We start from the raw sequence: 22,234 nt of genomic DNA on the forward strand, positions 1-22,234 counted from the left end.
CTTACTAATGTCCATATTGAATAGGTCCCTGGCAGTCGGTACTGCCTCTTGTTCTTTTTTTTGAGGTGATTTTTTCCATCTTGTCATTTTGTCCAGAGGACAATAGATGAGTGAGAGAACAAAATGCTAACAGGGTAACAATGACCCCAGAAAAATAAACACTAAACAAATCAGAAGAGACCTGAAACTGGTGGAAAAGAAAGGGAAAGAAAGAAAAAAGAAAAAAAAAAAAGAAAAAGATAAAACAAACGAACAAAAAAACCAAAACAGAATGTGATCAAATATGATCAGGGTGGTGCACAGAGCAGTGCCACACACTAGATATTGGGCGTATTTTGGTCTGTTAGAAGAAAGTGCCTCCCAAAATTTTAAAGAAAGAAAAGCTTATGTATGTACAAAATAAGGGTAAATATGATGAAGGGATGGAATATGACTGTAAAGGTGGAAAGTATAAAAGATTTTATAAAAGGAATAGATAAGAAACGAAGTTGTTTGAAAAAAGAAAGAAGAGGATTAAAAAAAAAAAAAGGAAGGGAGAGAATGTGATCAGGCAGGAGACTAGAACAAAGCCATACAGTAGAGATTTAGGGTATATTTTGGTCTGTTAGAAGAAACTGTATCCCAAAATTTTAAAGAGAGAACTTATATATACGTACCAAAAATAAGGTTAAGTACTATGAAGGGATAGAATATGACTCTAAAAATGAAAAATAAAAAAGATTTTTTAAAAAAGGGATTGATAAGATGTTGGCTGAAAAAGGGAAAAAAATTCAAAGAAAAAAGAAGAAAATTAAAAAACTTAACTTTGAAAGACTAAAGAATCAGGGGGTAAAAAAGCCATGAATTCTATGTGCAGTATTCTCCTAGTGCTGGAGTTCTGCCATTCTCATTGATCGGTAAACTTGGTCTTGGGGGGCTGTTTGCTGATCTTCTCAGGGAGGGGCCTGTCACAGTGATTCTCAAATGTCTTTGTTGGAGGCGGAATTGCCCCTCCCTTACCTGTCTGGGCTAAGTAATCTGCTCCGGTTTGCTCTTGGGAGCTTTTGTTCCCTGCAAGCTTTCCATAGAGCTTTGGAGGATGACAGTGAAAAATGGAGGCTTCCCAATCTCCACACAGAGGAGCTGAGAATTCGGGGCCCCACTCCTCAGTGTGCACCCAGAGAAAAGCCATCAGTCACTCCCGTCTCCCTGGTCTCTGGCCGCACTCCGTGCTCACCTGGCCTGTGACGGAGCATTTCTATCTCTGGCATGTGACCCCGTGTGGATTCTCCAAACACAGCAGATCCCTGCAGTGCGCTCCCACACCGCTCCTCCCTGGGGGAGGAAGGTGAGTCTCCCCGGATCTGCTGCTTGTTGGGTCCCTGCTGGAGGAGCAGTGGCCCGACTGTGCTGCAGATCATGGTTTATGGCAACCCTGAGCTGAGAGCCCGCATCTCGGCTCCATCTCTGCAGCCGGCTTCTCCGCTCTGATACCTGGGAGCTCTGCCGCACTTAGGCACCCCCAGTCTTTCTGTGACCCCGAGGGTCCTGAGACCACACTGTCCCCGTGAGGGTTCCATCCCCACTTAGCCACTGGAGCGACGTCCCTCAGCGGAGCAGACTTCTAAAAGTTCCGATTTTGTGCTCCGAGGCTCTATCACTTGCCAGTAGCAGCTGACGGAGGTCCCTCCCCCGCCATCTATCTTCCCGAATATTGCCTCGGATTCACTTCTCCACACGTCCTACCTTCCAGAAAGTGGTCGCTTTTCTTTTCAGAGAGTTGCTGTTATTCTTTTCTTCGCTCTCCTGTTGAGTTTGTAGGTGTTCAGAATGGTTTGATCCCTATCTAGCTGAATTCCTGGGAGCAGATGAAATTTAGGTCTCCTACTCCTCCGCCATCTTGCTCCTCCCCAGGAAACTAATATTTCTTTATTTTTTTTTTATTTTTAAAGATTTTATTTATTTATTTGAGAGAGAGAGAGAATGAGAGACAGAGAGCAGGAGAGGGAGGAGGGTCAGAGGGAGAAGCAGACTCCCTGCTGAGCAGGGAGCCCAATGCGGGACTCGATCCCGGGACTCCAGGATCATGACCTGAGCCGAAGGCAGTCGCTTAACCAACTGAGCCACCCAGGCACCCAGGAAACTAATATTTCTATCTAGTATTGTGAATACATCCAACAATGAAATTCAGGTTTCAGTAGACCTACATAATTCATCATTGTTTCCAGTATCTCTAAGTTTTAAATACTTACATATCTGTAGCACATTTTTCAAAGTTCTATAGCCAATAGTTGAAGACTAAGAATAGAAATAAAGATAAAGAGTTAATTGCAATAATTCCAAATAGTGAACAAGAATGTATTAATCATAGACTGGATGATAGGGAAGTTGTAAAGACCTATGCGGACATTATTATATAATACATTTTAGTTGAGTGACAAAACTGTTTAAGAAAAGTTTGCAATCAGTGCCATTTATTTTAAGTACAGTAGGGATTAACATTCACTGTTCTTCTACACAAAAATATTTTATATGCCATTTAATTTAATTTAATTCTGACAACAATCCTAAAGGATACAATGATAGTGAGTGTGAGGAATATGGCGTAATTTACCTAGAGACATCTGCATTAATGCCCAATGATCAACAGAGCTGAATTTTAAACCAGACCTCTTTGCATTCAAAGTTAATGATCTTTCCACTGCACCAATTTGACTTTTTTTAGGTATCAAGAGAAGGGAGCAAGTAATATGGACCATAATATTTCAAGAAAACTTTAAGGAGGAAGTGGCTTTAATCCTATCTTTTTTAGGATAAAGATAATTCCAGTTGAAGAGATAGGGCTTGCTAGATTTAGAAATCAGTCTAAGCAAGAGTCTAGAAAAGGACATGAGTTTCTATATGTCTCACTGTGTCTCTCTCACCTGTCTTGCATTCCATAAAGACTTTCATTGCCCGCTTGCTGGCCCTCTTCATTGAACATCTGGGTATGTGCTGCAATCTCCTAAATCAGTCTAATTAATAGTCCCTTTGGATATATTCCACATGTCAGATTAATTTTTCCAAAATACGCATGATATTCATTCAGTTCATGTGTCTAATGCTTACTATTTTCCAGGAATTCTGCTGCGTGCTAGAGAAACTAAGTAAGAAAAAAACAAAAACAAAAAACAAACAAAATTTCTTGCCTAGAAAGTCAATGTCTCAAGTGAGACCAGTAAGCAGAATTTTAATGTAGTAATTATTAGAGATAAGTATAGAGAATAATGGATTAAAAAACTTTATTCACATTGCTATTCCCCATTTGAGAAACAAAATCCCATCATTTTCCTTCTAGAAAAAAAAAGAGGTAATCCTTTCTTCTCTACAAGATCGGTTTTCTTTTCTTTTCCTTTTTTTTTTTTTTTTATTTGAGAGAGAGAGCATGAGCAAGGGGGGAGGGGAGGAAGGGGGGAACCAGATTCTCCACTGAGCAGAGGACTCTACACAGGACTCAATCCCAGGACCCTGGGATCATGACCTGAGCCAAAGGCAGATGCTTAACCAATTGAGCCATCCAGGTGCCTCCAGGATAGGTTTTCTAAAACTGTCATAAATCAAATCCTAATCAAGCATGCCTTATTTTTCCTTTGGAATAATATCAAAATTAAGTATTTATTACAGAAAAGGAACTTGACAGGATGATGGGTGTGTTTAACAGCACAAAATTAAAGCTAATTAGAATGGCTAAAATCCTTAAAATAATTTGAAATTGGAAAATTATGATCCTACTCATAGAACAGTGTATATGAGATGGCCCTTAAAGATTATCCTTTCAAATACTCTTTTCTCGTAATCATTTTAATATCTCAGATTAAATATAAGAAAATATGTTTTTTAGTTTACAAAGGGCTTTTCCAGATGTTAACTTCATTTTCTTTAACGATTCTGTTAGGTGAGCAGAATGGGATATTACTATAACTGTTTCAACTGGTGTTTGGAGAGATTAAATAGATTGGCAGAACAAAGATCTAGTATTTCTTTCTTATTTATACCGTATTTGAAACAAAGGCCTAGAAATATTATTTTCCATAAAAATGATGTTACTTGGGATGCCTGGGTGGCTCAGTCGTTAAGCATCTGCCTTCGGCTCAGGTCATGATCCCAGGGTCCTGAGATCGAGCCCCACATCGGGCTCCCTGCTCAGTGGGAAGCCTGCTTCTCCCTCTCCCACTCCCCCTGCTTGTGTTCCCTTTCTTGCTGTGTCTCTTTCTGTCAAATAAATTTAAAAAAAAATGATGTTACTTGCTTTTTTAATTGAGAAACATGAAATTGTCATAAACAGACTCTAAATTGTTTGTAAGTGTGCCACAGCACACAAAACTCTGATGTATAAATTTTTTAATAAAATTGATTCACTTAAAATCAATATAGAAATGATGAAAAAGCTCCCTGAAACAGTACCTATCACATAGTAGAAAATCAATGAATATATACTGAATAAATGAATATGTTACATTCCTTCAACTTTATGCCTGGAAGAGAGAAGAGCATCCAAGAGCTGGTTTGTCAGTTTGGGCATTTGTAGGAGCTGGCCTGGTATTCATATTGTGTTCTCCTCTTGAATACAATTTTACAAAACACACAAACATCAGACAACACTATTCCATGATCATGATGGATCTCAAAACAAGATCCCTCTGTAATCACATCTGAACATAAGACAAAATCAAGAACACAATACAAAAATAACTAAGTGCCCCCTATCCTGGCAAATATGAGTGACTACTGCTTCATGAATCGAGTATTAACTTTGGCCTTGTTTTCCTTTCCTTCCAAATAAGAATTGTAAAGATTCCCAACCATAGAATAATTCCTGCTTTCTAACAATGTAAAATCCAGAGCAAAATCTTTCTTGACACTGTATCCCATCACCCAGCACAAGAACAAAACCTATAGTAAGTCCTTCCTAAAGTAATCTTACTGAGACCCCTAGGGTTTTCCTGTGGTATACTTTTCCCTCTGTTCACCGAGTCAGCTCTGATGTGTTTCTAGTGGTCTTGGGCTGAAGGTCATGACTTCCTGTACCACTGTTTCTTTATTCAATGCATCATTCTCTAGCCTGGTATGATGGTTAACTTTAATGTTTCAACTCTGTCACAGGGTACCCCAATATTTGGTTAAACATTATATCTGACTGTGTCTGTGAAGGTGTTTCCAAAAGGTTAGCACTTGAATCAGTAGACTGAGTAAAGCAGATTGCCCTTGCCAGTACGGGTGGGCATGATCCAACTCATTGAGAGCCTAAATAGAACAAAAACTTAGAGGAAGGAAGAATTTACTCGCTTTGCCTGATGGCTTGACCTGGAGCATCAATCTTTTCCTGCCTTGAACTGGAACTTATACCACTGGTTCTCCTGGTTCTCAGGTCTTTGGGCTCAGACTGTAACTATATCACAGGTATTTCTGGGTCTCCAGTTTGTAAACTGTAGATCATAGGACCTCCTAGCCCCATGAAAGACAATTTTTATAATAAGTCTCTTTATATCTATATCTATTTGTCTTTATCTATATATATATCATCTATATCTATGTATCTTCTACTCCTCTGTTTCTCTGGTGAGTCCCTACTATACATTTGGCTATCCAATGGATATGAACTTTTTATGGTTATTGATAATCTCTAATTATGTAATTGAGTGACTTTTCTATCCCCACATTGTCATTTAAAATTCCAAACACTCTTCTGCCACCAACTTCAGGGATTCTGTTTGTTTGCTTTAGGTTTGTTTTGCTTTGTTTTGTTTTCCTTGGCTTATGTTCTCCTAGTTCTGATTGTTATGTTCTGGCTGTTCTTGTGCAATTTCTTTCATATGCTTTTACTATTTTTTCTGTTACTTTTAGTATTTATATTTCAAAATATTTCATTTGATTGTCTCTCTGTACTCTTTTTTTTTTTAAAGATTTTATTTATTTATTTGACAGAGACACAGTGAGAGAGGGAACACAAGCAGGGGGAGTGGGAGAGGGAGAAGCAGGCTTCCCACCAAGCAGGGAGCCTGATGGGGAGCTCGATCCCAGGACTCTGGGATCACGACCTGAGCCAAAGGCAGACGCTTAATGACTGAGCCACCCAGGTGCCCCTGTCTCTCTGTACTCTTATAATACTGTCACATATATCAACTTTTATTCTAAATACTGATCTTTTGTCTGAGAAGTGGCATTTATTATTTCTTAATGCATATCCACAGCAGAATTTCAACAGTTTCTGGAAATTCAAACTGTTTAAAACTAAATTCATTGTGTCTTACCCAGAACAAAACCCCATACTATACAATCTATAACAATTATATCTTACAAGTACCTTTGGTATGTAGTGATTTCATTATAATTTGGATAAAATATTTCACAATTTCCATTGTAATTTCTCTTTAACCAAGGACAAATTTATACTCTATTTTTATTTCCAAACACTTCAAGGTATTTTAGGCAACTGTATCAGCCTAGGTTCAACCAGAGAAGCAGAAGAGGAAACAACATGGAGATTATCTATAAAATGTGGATGCTAAGTTCAAAGTCCAGGGGCAGATGGTCAGGAAGAGAAGACCATGAGCAAGCTGGGGCCATATGATCACGTGCTGAATTTTGTTTCCTACATGCAGTCAAGAAGGGAAGACCCAGAGGAAAGAATGTAATTGCAGACTCTGCTATATGGACTCTGAGCCTAGAGAAGACCTAAACCCTCTTTTAATGGACTTCCCATGCATTAAGTTAGGTTTACCCAAAATAATCTCACTTCTAATGAACTTAATTCCAATTTCTTAAGAACTTTACCTACATATGCAAAATCCCTTCACAGTGGTGACCAGAGTAGTTTAGTTGAGTCTTTGGTATAGAGATGTATATGCTACAAAATGGACAACACTTCCCTTTGATTTCCACACTCCTGCAAGAGACTAGTTCTTATAGGTCTCCCTAATCTGGAACATACTAGAGAGAGAATTCTGGGGCTTTACTTAGGTTTATATGTCAAAAATCCATCAGAGCAATAGGTTATTCTTTTGTAATTGTACTGTATGTTAGACAGATTTGTTTCAAAAATGCAAATTAAATTCTCCCATATGTGTAAACTTAATCACCTTTAAATGATGTTTAGATGTATTTATATTTGTATGTGTATACAGAACGTATTATATATTATGAGACAACTTGATTACTTGAATATGGTTTGATGCATTTTAATACATTCACATTTGTTCTCATCTCTTTTTTTTTTAATCTTTACTCTTTGGTGTCTTTCTTTTTTTAATTTATTTTTTATTTTATTTTATTTTATTATGTTATGTTAATTACCATACATTGCATCATTGGTTTTTGATTTGTGTTCCATGATTCATTGTTTGCATATAACACCCAGTGCTCCATTCAATACGTGCCCTCTTTAATACCCATCACCAGGCCAACCCATTCCCCCAACCCCCTCCCTTCTAGAACCCCCAGTTTCCCTCTAGAACCCTCAGTTTGTTTCTCAGAGTACATAGTCTCTCATGGTTCGTCTCCCCCTACGATTTCCTCAATGTCTTTCAATCTTGGTATCGCTCCTCATTTTACTCCATATAATTACCAACCTTGGCCAAATTTTATATTGTGGTTCTAGTTTCTTGCTCACTATAGATATTGTAAGTACCACATATGTAGTAAGTGGACAAATGAGCAGATGGGTTATTTCCTGATACAAGAAACTATTATTTTCCATGGCTTTCATAGGTACCTGGCTTCCTATATCTGAAACTGCAGGTAATCATCAGCAACAGTCTCATTAGATCTCTTATCAAGAGTAAAGAGAAAGGCAACCTATAGGACTATAGGTTGCCTTTCTCTATAGTCCAACCCAGATTTCATATGGAAAAGTTAGTCCATGTCCCCACCAGCCTGCTTTTAGATAACAGTCCTTGGCCACAATTCTTGTCCTCCTTTGCATTTTCATCCAAAAAGACATTTATTTTGCTCTGGAGTATGGATATGTCATTTTTAACTCTGACACTTTATCATTAACATGTGTTACGAGCAATGGGTAGATAGTAGGGTTCAAAATGTGAATTTACAACACCATTTTGAATGACAGTGTTCTGTTGTATTGAACACATTTTATATTATTAATTTTTCCTCTATTAATTTGAAACAGGTAAATTCTAAATTTAGTTTTAGTGGTAACTGATATATTTACAACATGCATTCTTAGTTTATGTTTCCTTTTTTTTTTTACCAAACTCTTGAGCTAATCATTATTTTCATCCTGTTCAAAAACAGAGCAGAATCATAGAATCATTTGCCATTATTTAGCCACCCTCAAGTCTACTCTTTTTGTTTTGTTCTATAGTCTACTCATTTAGATTTACCCATATGTTTTCCTTTCTTTTTTTTCTTTTTCCCTACACAGCATTTATTTTTGCATTTAAATTTTTCTATTTAGGTTCAATTTCCTTCTTGATTTAAATCAAATAAAAGTAAGTCCTTAAAAATTAGCTTAAATTTTAATAGAGATGTATATTTTAGGAATGTTCAATTCAACAGCTCAGCCAAGTCCCATAGTCCATTCTGCTCCATCTTTGCTTCTCATTGTAGGCTTGCATTTTGTAGTCAGGTCCTCCATTTGTGCTACAAAGGTGGATCACAATAGCTCCTGGGTCATTTCTGCCCCAAGAAACCCCAGCAGAAAAGAGTCTTGCAATGTCTTAGGCTACATTCTCATTGTACAAGTTTGTCCATGTGCTTTTTTCTGATCTAATCACCATAGTGAAGAAAATAAAATATTGAAGTGAGATCAACAGCATTAAAACCATATTTCTTGAAAATGGGTTAAGCATGACTACTTTTTTTTTTTTTTCCCCAGAAGAGGCTGTAGATTGATACCAGGAAGGCAAAAAATCGCAGCTTTTGACTGCATTTAGTCATATAACTAATATCTATGGACAGTTTGAAAGTCACTTCTACCCAGATTAATATATATTTATATGTGTGTGTATGTCTATGTGTTTGTGTGTGTGCACGTGTGTGAACATACACATAGTTTCTGTAAGACATAGTGGTTATATTTGTTTATATATTTTTTGGAGATGTAGAAACTAAGGGGCTTAGAGAAATTAAGAGATATAATTAGGTAGTGGGGAATCATCGTTTGGAATTTAGGTCAAAACCATGTTGTTCACAAGTTTGTATATTGTTCATGTTTGCTCATTCTCCCTCCTCACTCTCTCTCACAGATTATTCTCTGACAAAGAATAAGGAAATGGATTTAGAATATTTCAAATGACAATAAAGTATATATAACATATTTTTATTTATTTGTGCAATACAAAAAATGGTAAACTATGCTTAAAAGTATGTATTTCAGGGCGCCTGGGTGGCTCAGTTGGTTAAGCGACTGCCTTCGGCTCAGGTCGTGATCCTGGAGTCCCGGGATTGAGTCCCACATCGGGCTCCCTGCTCGGCAGGGAGCCTGCTTCTCCCTCTGACCCTTCCCCCTGTCATGTGCTCTCTGTCTCTCTCATTCTCTCTGTCTCAAATAAATAAATAAAATCTTTAAAAAAAAAAAAAAGTATGTATTTCATTAAAACACACTAAATATAGTATTTCTTGTGTGTACATTCACATAAGTAAGCCACTCAAGATTCTGCAAGGATATACCTACATAAAATGTGTGTGTGTGTGTACATGTAATATTTTTAAATTCAATTATAATGATTTTTTTTTTTTAAATCTTACTAGCAAGGTTATTGGAAGAACAGAATAAACATTTCTAAGTATTAGTAAACTTGGGCCCTAGGGCAGGAAGGTGTTGTAAGAAAAAAAAATGTAAGGGATATAGCATATCAGTAGCCATATGGAGAAAAATTATTGTTACATATACTAAAATAGAACTTTTAGCTGAGAGAAAAGTACTTTAGATTTATGAGCAGCATCTCAGAGAACCATGATATGAACAATTAAATATAAATAAGTTAATTTTAATATGGATTGGTATTTCTGATTGATCTTCCAGTGCTTCTGTTGACAATACATCAAGAATCAATTTAGGATACAGTTGAAAACAAAGTTTATAATCCTCATTTAATGGATTTTGATGCCTCTGGCAGTATGGTGATATAAAAATGATTAAAATGTGCCCCATTTCTGTGTAATCAATAAAACTTCTCTCTAAAATACATTAGGTTCAAAATACCTCTCAGCAGACTTGTTTGTGCTGTTTCTGTAGAATCCCAAATAAATTATTAGTCATTATTTTTATATACAGATTTATTAGACATCTCATCTTCCAGGTTATTAACACTTATGTCACCCAAACCAATCAGAAGGTCACCTGTCAACAATGGATTAAACCAAAATATATATCAAAACCCTACCAGAAGCATAATAAAATAAAGTGTTGTAAAAATGAGGAAAATATGCTTGTAGATATATGTAAGATAATAACAACATGCTATGGTTTTTAAAAGGGTAGGTGAATCAATTATTGAAATCAGGTAGATAAAAGAGAAAAAAATCCTATTAACTGTATTATATAAAAGCAACTTCCTTTAAATATTACAACATTGGATTTCTAGGTTTTATTTTATTTTCAAAGAATGAACAAAACTTTTGGCATTAATTATCTTTAAGTATTTATGAATCATTTATGCACATATGTACACATTATACAATGAAACTGAATTCATTATATTTATTGAATTTTTTATTATATGCACTTTCATCACCATTGTAAAAAATTGTGGTTATATGATTTATGTTACAGATTTACTCTGAAGATGTAAATAGATCTTAGGTTGCATGACAGCTCTCTATTTTAAAAATGTTTTGACCTTCAAGGTATTTTATAATATATATAGCAAAACAAATTTGGAGTTTAGCTTCCATATACAACATGTAAAGTTTCTATGAAATTTACATTTTGGTGAATTTCCACCTTATAATGAATTTAATAAGAAATGCATACATATTGGAGAAATATGCAAATCATAGTAGTCACTATAGTTCATTAAAATAAATAATACCTCAATAACTTTTTACACATTTTTGCCTCATTGCTTAATCACCTTTCTATTGATTCTAATTATAAATACTAAAATAAATTTAGTAGTTAAATAATCACTACATTATTTTTATGGTATGTATGTGTATGTATGAGTGTGAATGTGTGTGTTGCTGGAATTAAATGCATTTTGGTTGTGTATCTGAAACTGATTACTAAATATTAACTACTAAATGCACAAATACATGAGCACCTATTCTTTTTTTTATTATGTTATGTTAATCACCATACATTACATCATTAGTTTTTGATGTAGTGTTCCAGGATTCATTGCTTGTGTGCAATACCCAGTGCTCCATTCAGTACGTGCCCTCTTTAATACCCATCACCAGGCTAACCCATCCCCCCACCCCCTCCCCTGTAGAACCCTCAGTTTGTTTCTCAGAGTCCATAGTCTCTCATGATTCGTCTCCCCTCTGATTTCCCACCCTTCATTTCTCCCTTCCTACTATCTTTTTTTTTTTAACATATAATGTATTACTTGTTTCAGAGATAAGGTCTGTGATTCACCAGTCTTGCACAATTCACAGTGCTCACCATAACACATACCCTCCCCAATGTCTATCACCCAGCTACCCCATCCCTCCCACCCCCCACCACTCTAGCAACCCTCAGGTTGTTTCCTGAGATTAAGAATTCCTCGTATCAGTGAGATCATATGATACATGTCTTTCTCTGATTGACTTATTTCGCTCAGCATAATACCTTCTAGTTCCATCCATGTCATTGCAAATGGCAAGATTTCATTCCTTTTGATGGCTGCATAATATTCCATTATATATATATATATATACCACATCTTCTTTATTCATTCATCTGTCGATGGACATCTTGGCTCTTTCCATAGTTTGGCTATTGTGGACATTGCTGCTATAAACATTGGGGTGCACATACTCCTTTGGATCACTACATGTGTATCTTTGGGGTAAATACCCAGTAGTGCAATTGGTGGGTCATAGGGCAGCTATATTTTCAACTTTTTGAGGAACCTCCATACTGTTTTCCAGAGATGAGCACCTATTCTTACATACTTGGGGTCTATTATATAATGTTTCCTTAACTCTTAAGGAGAGATAGAATACATATCCCATCTGAATTACTAAATAATAACTAATTGCTTTAGCATTACCGTGATAACTATAAATTAATTATTGAGTGCTCACTATACTAAGAACTTGACAGGATTATAACAGTTAACAATCTTAGGTGTTATTATATTCACTTTGCAGATAAAGAAACTGAGGCACAGAGTATAAGTAACCCATCCAAGGAAACATAGCTAGTAAATAGTCAACCCAAGATGCATCCCCAGGCACTTTGACTTTAGTATTTATAATCTTTTTTTTTTTGGTAAGATTTTATTTATTTATTTATTTATTTATTTATTTATTTATTTATTTATTTATGAGAGATAGAGAGAGAGAGGGAGAGAATATGAGCATGCAGAGAGGGAAGCAAACTCTGGGCTGAGTGCGGAACCCGACGAGGGTGGGGGTGTTTGATCTCAAGACCTTGAGATCATGACCTGGCCCAAACCAAGAGTCTGATGCTTAATCCACTGAGCCACTCAGGCACCCTGGTATTTGTAATCTTAAGAGCTGCCTCATGCTATTCAAAAGATTACAAAAGACATGGAGAAATGAGCTGGAAAGACGCAGAATCCTTATAGCCAGTAAGATTAATTGAATTGGGTGCACCTGCATGGCTCAGTTGGTTAAGTGACGGACTCTTGATTTCAGCTCAGGTCATGATCTCAGGGTCTTGGGATGGAGCCCCACATGGGGTTCTGCATGCAGCAAGGAGTCTGCTTGTCATTCTCCCTCTGCTCCTCCCCCTGCTCTCCCCTTTCTTTCTAAAATAAAATCTTTTAAAAACAAGATTAATTGAACTGGGTAGGGTAGAATACTGCATTAGCCATATGACACACCTGTGGCCCTCTGTCATGGCAGACTGAAAAGAATTTCTTAATTTGGGTTCTTTCTGCTTTTCTTTCACCCCATCCTCCTTCCATTTTCTAAGGTTTTCAAAATGTGATGGCTTCTGGAAAGTCTGACTCTGTATGTGTCTACAGCCACATACATAGCTTTTTCAATGACTAGCATAAATTTCAACATGCCATTGAAAGTAAGTTGAGGTTAACATGTTAGAAAATCTGGGCTCTAATAAATTGCAAATGGAGTTCACATATATTTCAGTAAAAAATATTTTCTCCTGTATATGCTATCTGTTTTTATGCATAAAATTCATTAGACACATGCCAGTTACTCATTGGTATATTTGTGTTTTTTTTTTTTCAATCTGTTGTTTTACTTTAGCAAAGGCCATAGAATCAGTAATAATTTGAAATAAAAATAGTTTAAGATTGGGGCGCCTGGGTGGCTCAGTTGGTTAAGCGACTGCCTTCGGCTCAGGTCATGATCCTGGAGTCCCGGGATCGAGTCCCGCATCGGGCTCTCTGCTCGGCAGGGAGTCTGCTTCTCCCTCTGACCCTCCTCCCTCTCATGCTCTCTGTCTCTCATTCTCTCTCTCAAATAAATAAATAAAATCTTTAAAAAAAAAAAATAGTTTAAGATTGAGATGAAAATAAGGAGTTAGTTCTGTTTTTACCCTTTTCTTCATTTTGCCCTCTTGTCCTGGAGAGAGTGCAAAAGTAAAAATAATATTTTCCAGAGTAATCAGCAGATTGGCTTCTGTCAATTAAATGGTAGATTTGGAAGGTACAAATGACTTTGGGTTGGTTGTTTTTCTGGCAGTAAATGAGTGTGAAAGGACTCTTTTTTCTGAGCAGCATTCCAGTATCCTCTCTCTCACTTTGGGGGTCCTGAACTAATTGCAATGGGATCAACAGAAGTTTCTTTTCTCCCCTCCCTCCTGATTGTGCCAAAGCAGCAGCTCCTCCACAGGACACCCCCAAGGCATTTTGCAGTCATTTTTGGAGACCGAGACTATAGTCAACTACTCTAGTCCTTCCAATATTAACATAAGCACTTAAATACTATAATTAAATCATTTTAATTAGGGACATCTGGGTGGCTAGGTCGGTTGAGCATCTAACTTTTGATTTCAGCTCAGGTCATGATCTCAGGATCCTGGGATTGTGCCCTACATGGGCTACACGCTCCACGGGGACTTTGCTTGAGGATTTCTCTCCCTCTCCTTCTGCTCCCATGCATCCCCCTCTAAAATAAATAATCAAATCCTTACAAAATTCATTTTAATTAAAATACCTAGAGTAGATTTTTTTTTCTGCAACAGAAACCTTGATGACATAAGAATGGCAAATGTTCACATTGTCATGAAAAATGAAAACAAATAATCTTTTATATCTAAACATGTAAATAAATTATGTAGTTTTTATTTTCCTACTTGTATCATCAAAATAATAAAGATAATTTATAGGAGAGCTTAGTAGTTGGATAAAAAATTTGTATTTAGTATTTAAATATAAAATAAATATTTGATTAATTGCTGGGTAATCTGAGAATACCTGTTCAAATGGTTGGTTCCTTTGGCTAGCAGAATTTCTTACAAAAAAAAATGTGTAATCTCCAGATTTAATCTTTTTTCAAGTCTCCTCCAACCCACCAGATATATACCCACATTATACTGATATAGTCAAATCACTGTTGAATCTTGAATCATGATGAAATATGCATGAGACTTAGGAAATCAAGAGAACAAGATGTTAATATTCATAATGGATGATAAATTGACATAACTAGCTATTATAAACATTTTAGGTGGAATATATCTCTGCCATCCTCAAATAGCTGAATAGAGTGACACTAATAAATGTCACCAAGTTTTTTAAGAAATGTAATCTTTTAATACATCTTAAAATTATGAGAATCCAAGGGTGTTTCCACTAAAATCTTTAGGCACAGATAACTTGTGTGTTGGGATTTATCTTTTTAAATCTAAACATATATCTACGTAATTCTGATTTTTCTTTAAAAAAATCAGCGTGGAGATAATCTCTTTATATAAACAAGTAGATTTAAATCAAAATTTTTTTGTTACCACAATGTCACTCAACTTTTGAACTCTTGTAAATTATTTTTTTAGAAATCATAATCATCTTTCTTTAAAGATGACTTTTAATGATCAGCTGAGAATATAATTATTTATTTATGTCAAAATATTAAATGTGTTAAATATATGCCGATTTTTCTGAGACACATTACTGATTCCAGAGATGAATCAGATATGAGCTCTTCCCACAAAAGATACACAGTTTAGTAAGGGAGACATAAGATAAAAGCAAGGAATAATATAAACCCACTTGGGGAAGCTACAAATGTTTCTACTAATAGTTTACTAGTGGAATTCCTATAATGTTCTTTGTCTTCAAGTTATAAAGGAAAGAGAGTACCCAAAGCATATCATATAAATATAAAAATGAATGAGTAAGCTATCAAAAGAAATCTTGCAAATCAAGGAGAAGAAAGAAAATTTAAGAGAAAAAATATCAAGGCATAGATAATTTACAATTGGCAGAAGAAGAAGCTTGGATGGCTAACAAGAATAAGAAAGAGGATATTTATATACATACTCATTGCTTATGCTAGACATACTAACTAAAATAACAGTGGGATAGCTGTTTTTATTCAATATGTTGGTAAAGTTTAAAAGTTAGATAACACCAAATAATTGCTGATGATGGAAAAAAGATGTTCACACACTGTCTTTATAACAAACGACTTCCAAATATTAGGTTTGGGCCCAAATCATCAGGATAACTTTTAAAATTATTAAATCCTACCCTTATTTTCTTAATCCTCTAATGGGATTTAGGAATCTCAATTTGTAAGTGATCCCAAGTGACTTACATGTGCATCAAGGACTGGGAATTCCTCATTGTCTTTAACCACAGTAAATAACCATTTATAGACTTAGGCACAGAATAGACAAAATGAGATAAAAAGAAAATAAAATTTATGTATGCAAAATTTTTAAAAACTGAAATGAATCTGGAATCTAGGAAAGAGGATAATGCCTAATAGTGTTCACCAATTTTGTATTAATCTTTTCAACCCCTAATCTTCTCTTTTCTAATTTTGTAATATGTAATTCTAGTCTCTAGTTAATATGAGCAAAAATACATTTGTCTTTGGTCATAAATATTCAAAATATTTTATCCCTTATAGTTTCTAAAAACTTCAATAGTGTTAAATAAATCTCTGAATATTTATGTTCATTATCTTTAAATATCTTTCTAACAATGCATTTGGAATCATATCATTGCTGTTTCTATATATATTGTTTATTTCCTCCAAACACAGTAAATTCTTTAAAAGCATAAACATATTCCTGTGGAATTAACATAAAAGGTGATGAAAATCAAGCTCTTCCAAATAGTTCTCAATATATGCTTTCTCTGACATTTCACCATCTTGATAATGTGAAGTCAATTTCAGTTCTAACTGCTTCAAGAAATTGTTTCTTTTTCCTTTCTTTCTTTTTGTTGAGACTTTAGAAATCAAAGACATTTTACTTCCAACTTTTCATTGAACTTTTGACCATTTCATTGAATGTATGCTTTTTAAATTCTCCTTTATGTAGTAATATGTTCAGTTTTTGTATTGAAAGAAGACATTTTAGCATGTAAAAAATTCCACCTCTGGTAAAATCTTTCAATAACAGGCATATTTTGATATATTATTTAGCTGTATTATTGTTCCATCAGGGAGTCTTAAAATGCTTATACAGAAGATGAGTCAAGGAGGACACAGAAATGGATCTTAACAATGAAACTGTTTTCTAGCAGTCTTGATGTTTTCTGAAATTGTTTATAAGACCTATTTGTGCCTCAGGCATTGTGCTTTTACAGAAAATATCATCAATAAATAACTCAAAAAAGTTTTGCAACTCAACTGACTTAGCTTCTTGTTTCCCGGCCCTATTAAACTGCTTAAGCAACCATACATGCCACTCCCTACTCAAGTTCCCCATATGATCAGTTTGAGAGCTATTTTGTTGTTGAAGAAAAATGGTTGGGATTGTTGAAAAAGTAGCCCTTTACCTCACTGGTTGGACTGTGGATAGTGTAGTAGGCTTTGAATTAGACACAGGTTTTGCTTTTGGTGTTTATTATCCATATAACTTGGACAAACACACTATTTTTCAGAATTTCAGTTTTCTTATCCGCATGGAAAAATTAACATATAAATCAAAGGTTGTATATAAAATGAGATAATGTATTATGCAAACTCTGAAATGCTATTCAAATATAGACTATTATTAAAACCACACAGGCTCTCAATCCAGAAACCAAGAAGTCAGCTCTGAGTTTTCATTATCAGAGAGCACCCACTTCAATCCATCTGCAAGTCTTCATTCCAGGTTAGCAGCTTCTCTCTCTCTCTCTCTTTCTCTCTCTCTCTCTTTCTCTCTCATTCTCTCTCTCCCTCTCTCTCCACTGTCCCTGCCTTAGCCAGGACACCCTATTCGGTATCCAAACTGCTACAGCAGGCTCCAAACAAGCTTCTGCTTATAGCCCTAAGATATTCTCTACACAAAAGCCAGAATGATCTTTGGATATATAGGTCAGGTCATTTCATTACCTTGTTTGAAATTGTTTCATGTTGTAATAAAATTCAAAGGCCTCACCGTGTTCCTTATAGCCCTCTGTGATCTTGCACTAGCCTAGCCTTTCAACTTCATATTGGGCTCTTTTCCCCTTGCTCACTAGGCTCCAGCCACATTCTATGTCCCTGGCATACAGAACAGTTCTCAGTAGAAAGTAAGCCCCTACTACATATTTTTGGGTTGAATAAACAAAGTGGTATCCTCCAAAGTGAAAGACAGTGAGTTATACACAGAAATACCTTAATCACAAGTTATTTGGCATGTAAATATGTAGGAAGAATAAAGTGAATACATTGTTAACATGATCTAAATGAAGTAGTAAAACAAACACAAATGCACACATGAACACACACATTTGTGTGTGTGTGTGTATATATATTACATATACACAAATACACATACAAATGCTAATATCCTTGCAATACAGAGAAGCACATCATGATTATAAAACAGGGTGGAAAATAAGTTTGATAGGATATATAGTAAGAAAATAAACAGAAAACTCTCTAACTTTGGAAGGCATGTTGAGTTGAAGACATTTTGAGTACCTCTTCAAGGAACTACAAGAAAAAAGTCAGTCATACTCCCAACGAAGGACTTAGGTAAAGTTTGTTTTTGGCTGATGGGACCTACAGAAGTGCAGAGGAAAACAACAATTAGGGTATAAATATATATAACGGAAAGGTGCCTTAGAGAGAAAAATAAAGAGCAACAGTGAGGGAGAGGGTGGGGAATGGAGTTCATAAGTCAAATTTGGTTTTAGGTAAAGAAAATATGGGGCACCTGGGTGGGTCAGTTGGTTAAGTGGCTGCCTTTGGCTCAGGTCATGATCCCAAGGTCCTGGGATCGAGCCCCATGTCAGGCTTCCTGCTTAGTGGGGAATCTGCTTGTCCCTCTCCCTGTCCCTCTGCCTCTTCCCTCACCCGTGCTCTCTCTCACTCACTCTTTCTCTTTCAAATAAATAAATAAAATCTTAAAAAAAAGAAAATATTAAAGATTTCAAAGTGTTTCTATTTATTTAGTTAAAATTTTAATTTTAATAATGATAATACAAATATATATAATTTAATAATTAAGATTGTGTCTTAAAGCAGGAAGTTTAGAAATAAATCAAAATATTATCTTTTTTCATAAGTAAAATATTAATTCAAAACATCGTCCTATTTTTTTTTAGGATTTTATTTATTTATTTGACAGAGAGAGACACAGTGAGAGAGGGAACACAAGCAGGGGGAGTGGGAGAGGGAGAAGCAGGCTTCCCTCCAAGCAGGGAACCCGATGCAGGGCTGGATCCTAGGACCCTGGGATCACAACCTGAGCTGAAGGCAGACGCTTAATGACTGAGCCACCCAGGAGCCCCAAAACATCGTCTTATTAAGGATGAACAGATTATAAAAACCATTATTACAGGAGACCTGGATTCTAAATATGACTCTACCATTCACTTGTTCTATGATTTTGGGCATTTGTCTTTTCTTCTTGGTTTCATTTTTCAGATTAAGGAAAGCAGAAGTATTAATTATTAAAGGAACACTTTAATATATAAAGGTCTATACTTTCTTTTCTGATAATCATGGATGAGGAGGAAGATTAATGTGGAGGTGGAGGGGAGTGCTGTGGCAATTTTTAAAATAAATAGCCTTTATTTTTGTAGGGTTTTAAGTTCACAGCAAAATTGAATGGAAAGCGCAGAGAGGTCTCATGTACACCCTGCCCCTACATTCACCCACTCTCCCCCACTATGAAATTCCCAGTGGTACATTGTTACCTTGATTCATCATTATCACCCAAAGTTCACACTATATTATGTTTCACTCTTAATGTTGTATATTCTATGGGTTTTGACAAATGTGTAATGACATATACCTACCATTATAGTATCATACAGAATATTTTCACTGTCCCCGAAAGTATCTGTTTTGCTTATTCGTCTCTCTTTCCCACATGAACCACGAATCTTCTTACTAACCCCATAATTGTATCTTTTCATGTCCTGTAGTTGGAATCATATTGTGTAGCCTTTTTGATTGACTTCTTTCACTTAGTAACATGCTTTAAGATTCCTCCATGTCTTTTCATGGCTTCATAATTCATTTCTTTTTAGTGCTAAGTAATAATCCATTTTCTGTATTATAACACGGTTTATTTACCCACTCACTTGCTGAAGGACATTTTAACTTGCTTTCAAGTTTTGGCAATTATTCATAATTGTGTATACATAAATTATACATTTGCATTATACATATACAACTGCATTATCCATAAGACTGATGTAAACATTCCACTGCTGGTTTTTGAGTGGACATACATTCACCTCCTTTGAGTAAATATCAAGGAGTGTAATGATTACTGGATTATATGGCAAGAGTATGATTACTGCAAAACCTGTCTTGCAAAGTAGCTATACCGTTTTTCATTCCACCAGCAATGAATGAGAATTTCTGCTGATCCACATGACATTAGTATTTACTGTTGTCAGTAGTTTGGATTTTGGTCACTCTAATAGGTGTGTGCCTGTCTTTTGCCCATTTTTTTGGATTGGATTCTTTTCTTATTATTGATTTGTAAGGTTTGTTTGTATACATTGGATAACAGTCTTTTATCAGTTGTGTCTTTGTAATTGTTTTCTCTCAGTCTGAAGCCTATCTTCTCATTTTCTTGACATTATCTTTCTCAGAGTGTAAGTTTGAAAATTTAATCAATCTAGTCAATTCTTTCATGGATCATGCCTTTGATGTGGTATCGTAATGTATGGTGATTAACATAACATAATAAAATAAAATTTAAAAAAAAGTCATCACTGTATCCAAGGTCATCTAAGTTTTCTCCTTTGTTATCTTCTAGGAGTTTTATGAATTTGCATTTTACATTTAGGTTTACAGTCCATTTTCAGTTGTTTTTTTTTGTGTGTGAAGGGTGTAAGATTTTTGTCTAGATTTATATTTTTTAAGATTTTATTCACTTATTTGAGAGAGAGAGAGAGCAAGTGTATGAGCAGGGGGAGGAGGCAGAGGGAGAGGGAATAGCAGGCTCCCCACAGAGGAGGGAGCCCAATGTGGGGCTAGACCCCAGGACCCTAGGACCATGACCTGAGCCGAAGGTAGATGCTTAACCAAATGAGCCACCCAGGCACTCTTATATTTGTATTTTTATATGTGGATGTCCACTTGTGCCCTGATATTTTTTAAAGTAGGTTTAAGGGACAGTTTATATTGGAGAAAAAGTAAGAGATTCCTTCAAAAGAAAGTAGAAATTTTATTGCATTGTGTCTAAGAAGAATAGCTAATTTACTAATAAAAGGTGAAAGGAATTTTTAGGTATATAAAAACAAACAAAAAGAATGGATATCTTAAACTTATAACTTGAATACCTACATAGCTGATGTTTTTTCTTCTTGATCTCAGTAAATTTTGTTGATAATGTGTATGTTTTTCACATCTGTCTTGATTTTTCTTAGATTATGTTTTCATTGTATTTAGAGATTTGGGTTGATATGTTCCTAGCACTGATAGAAATGAGTAAACAACCTCAATGTATTGAGAACTCATATTAAAGTATATGTTAATTGTAAAATTCCATACTGATACTTCAAATACATCCAAAATAATGTTTACAGATATTTAGATCTTTATAATGTAGTTATTATATAATATTGGCTATTGTGAATAGAATGCTCATTATACCTTGTTGCTTGATATTGTTGAGTTCTTTCTGTATCTTTGCTGATTTTCGGTCTAGTTGTCTTTTCTATTGCTGATATCCTATCTAGTTGTTTCTCTCTCTACTTATCAACGGGTATTGAAGATTCCAACTATAATTAAGATTTGTCTATTTCTCCTTTCAGTTCTAGAAATTTTGCATTACAAATTTATAGCACTACTTTTTGGTGTATGCACATTCAAGACTGTCATCTCTTCTTGGAGAATTAACCCATTTATCTTTGTGTAATCTTCTCTGGAACGATTTCCTTTGATTTGAAGTCTACTTTATCAGATATAAATATACCTACTCTACTTTTATGTTTGCAAGATACATCTTTTTTTCCATACTTTTAGTTTCAACCTATCAATAGTATTATATTTGAGATTTTGTATATTGGTATTTGTATTATTAGAATATTCAGACCATTTACCTTGAATGCAATTATGGATATTTTAAGAATTATGTCTGGTATTTTATTTTTGTTTTCTGTTTATTTTCTGTTTTCCATTTCTTTTTCCTTCTTTTCTGACACCCTGTGGGTTACCGAAATGTCCATGTTTTAGAATTTCATTTGATTTATTTATAGCATTTTGTATAGCTTTTTCAGTGGTTGATGTAGTTATTACATTATATTTACATAAGTTATCACAGTCTACTGGTGTCAACATTTTACCAGTATAAGCAAGGTATAGAAATTTTATCTCCCTGTATGTCTCTTCACTCTTCCTATTTAAAATTATCTTAAATATTTCCTCTATATAAATTCATAACCATGACATAGTGTTACAATTTTTGCTATAACTCTGAAGTATAAATTAGAAAACAAGGGAAAGAGGCTTATGGCATTTATCCATTTTTTCCACTTTCATTGTTTTATTTATTTATTTATTTTGTCTC

The sequence above is a fragment of the Leptonychotes weddellii genome, chromosome 2 (genome assembly GCF_054177405.1).
Source record: "Leptonychotes weddellii isolate Sample4059 chromosome 2, ASM5417740v2, whole genome shotgun sequence".
Classification (NCBI taxonomy): domain Eukaryota; kingdom Metazoa; phylum Chordata; class Mammalia; order Carnivora; family Phocidae; genus Leptonychotes; species Leptonychotes weddellii.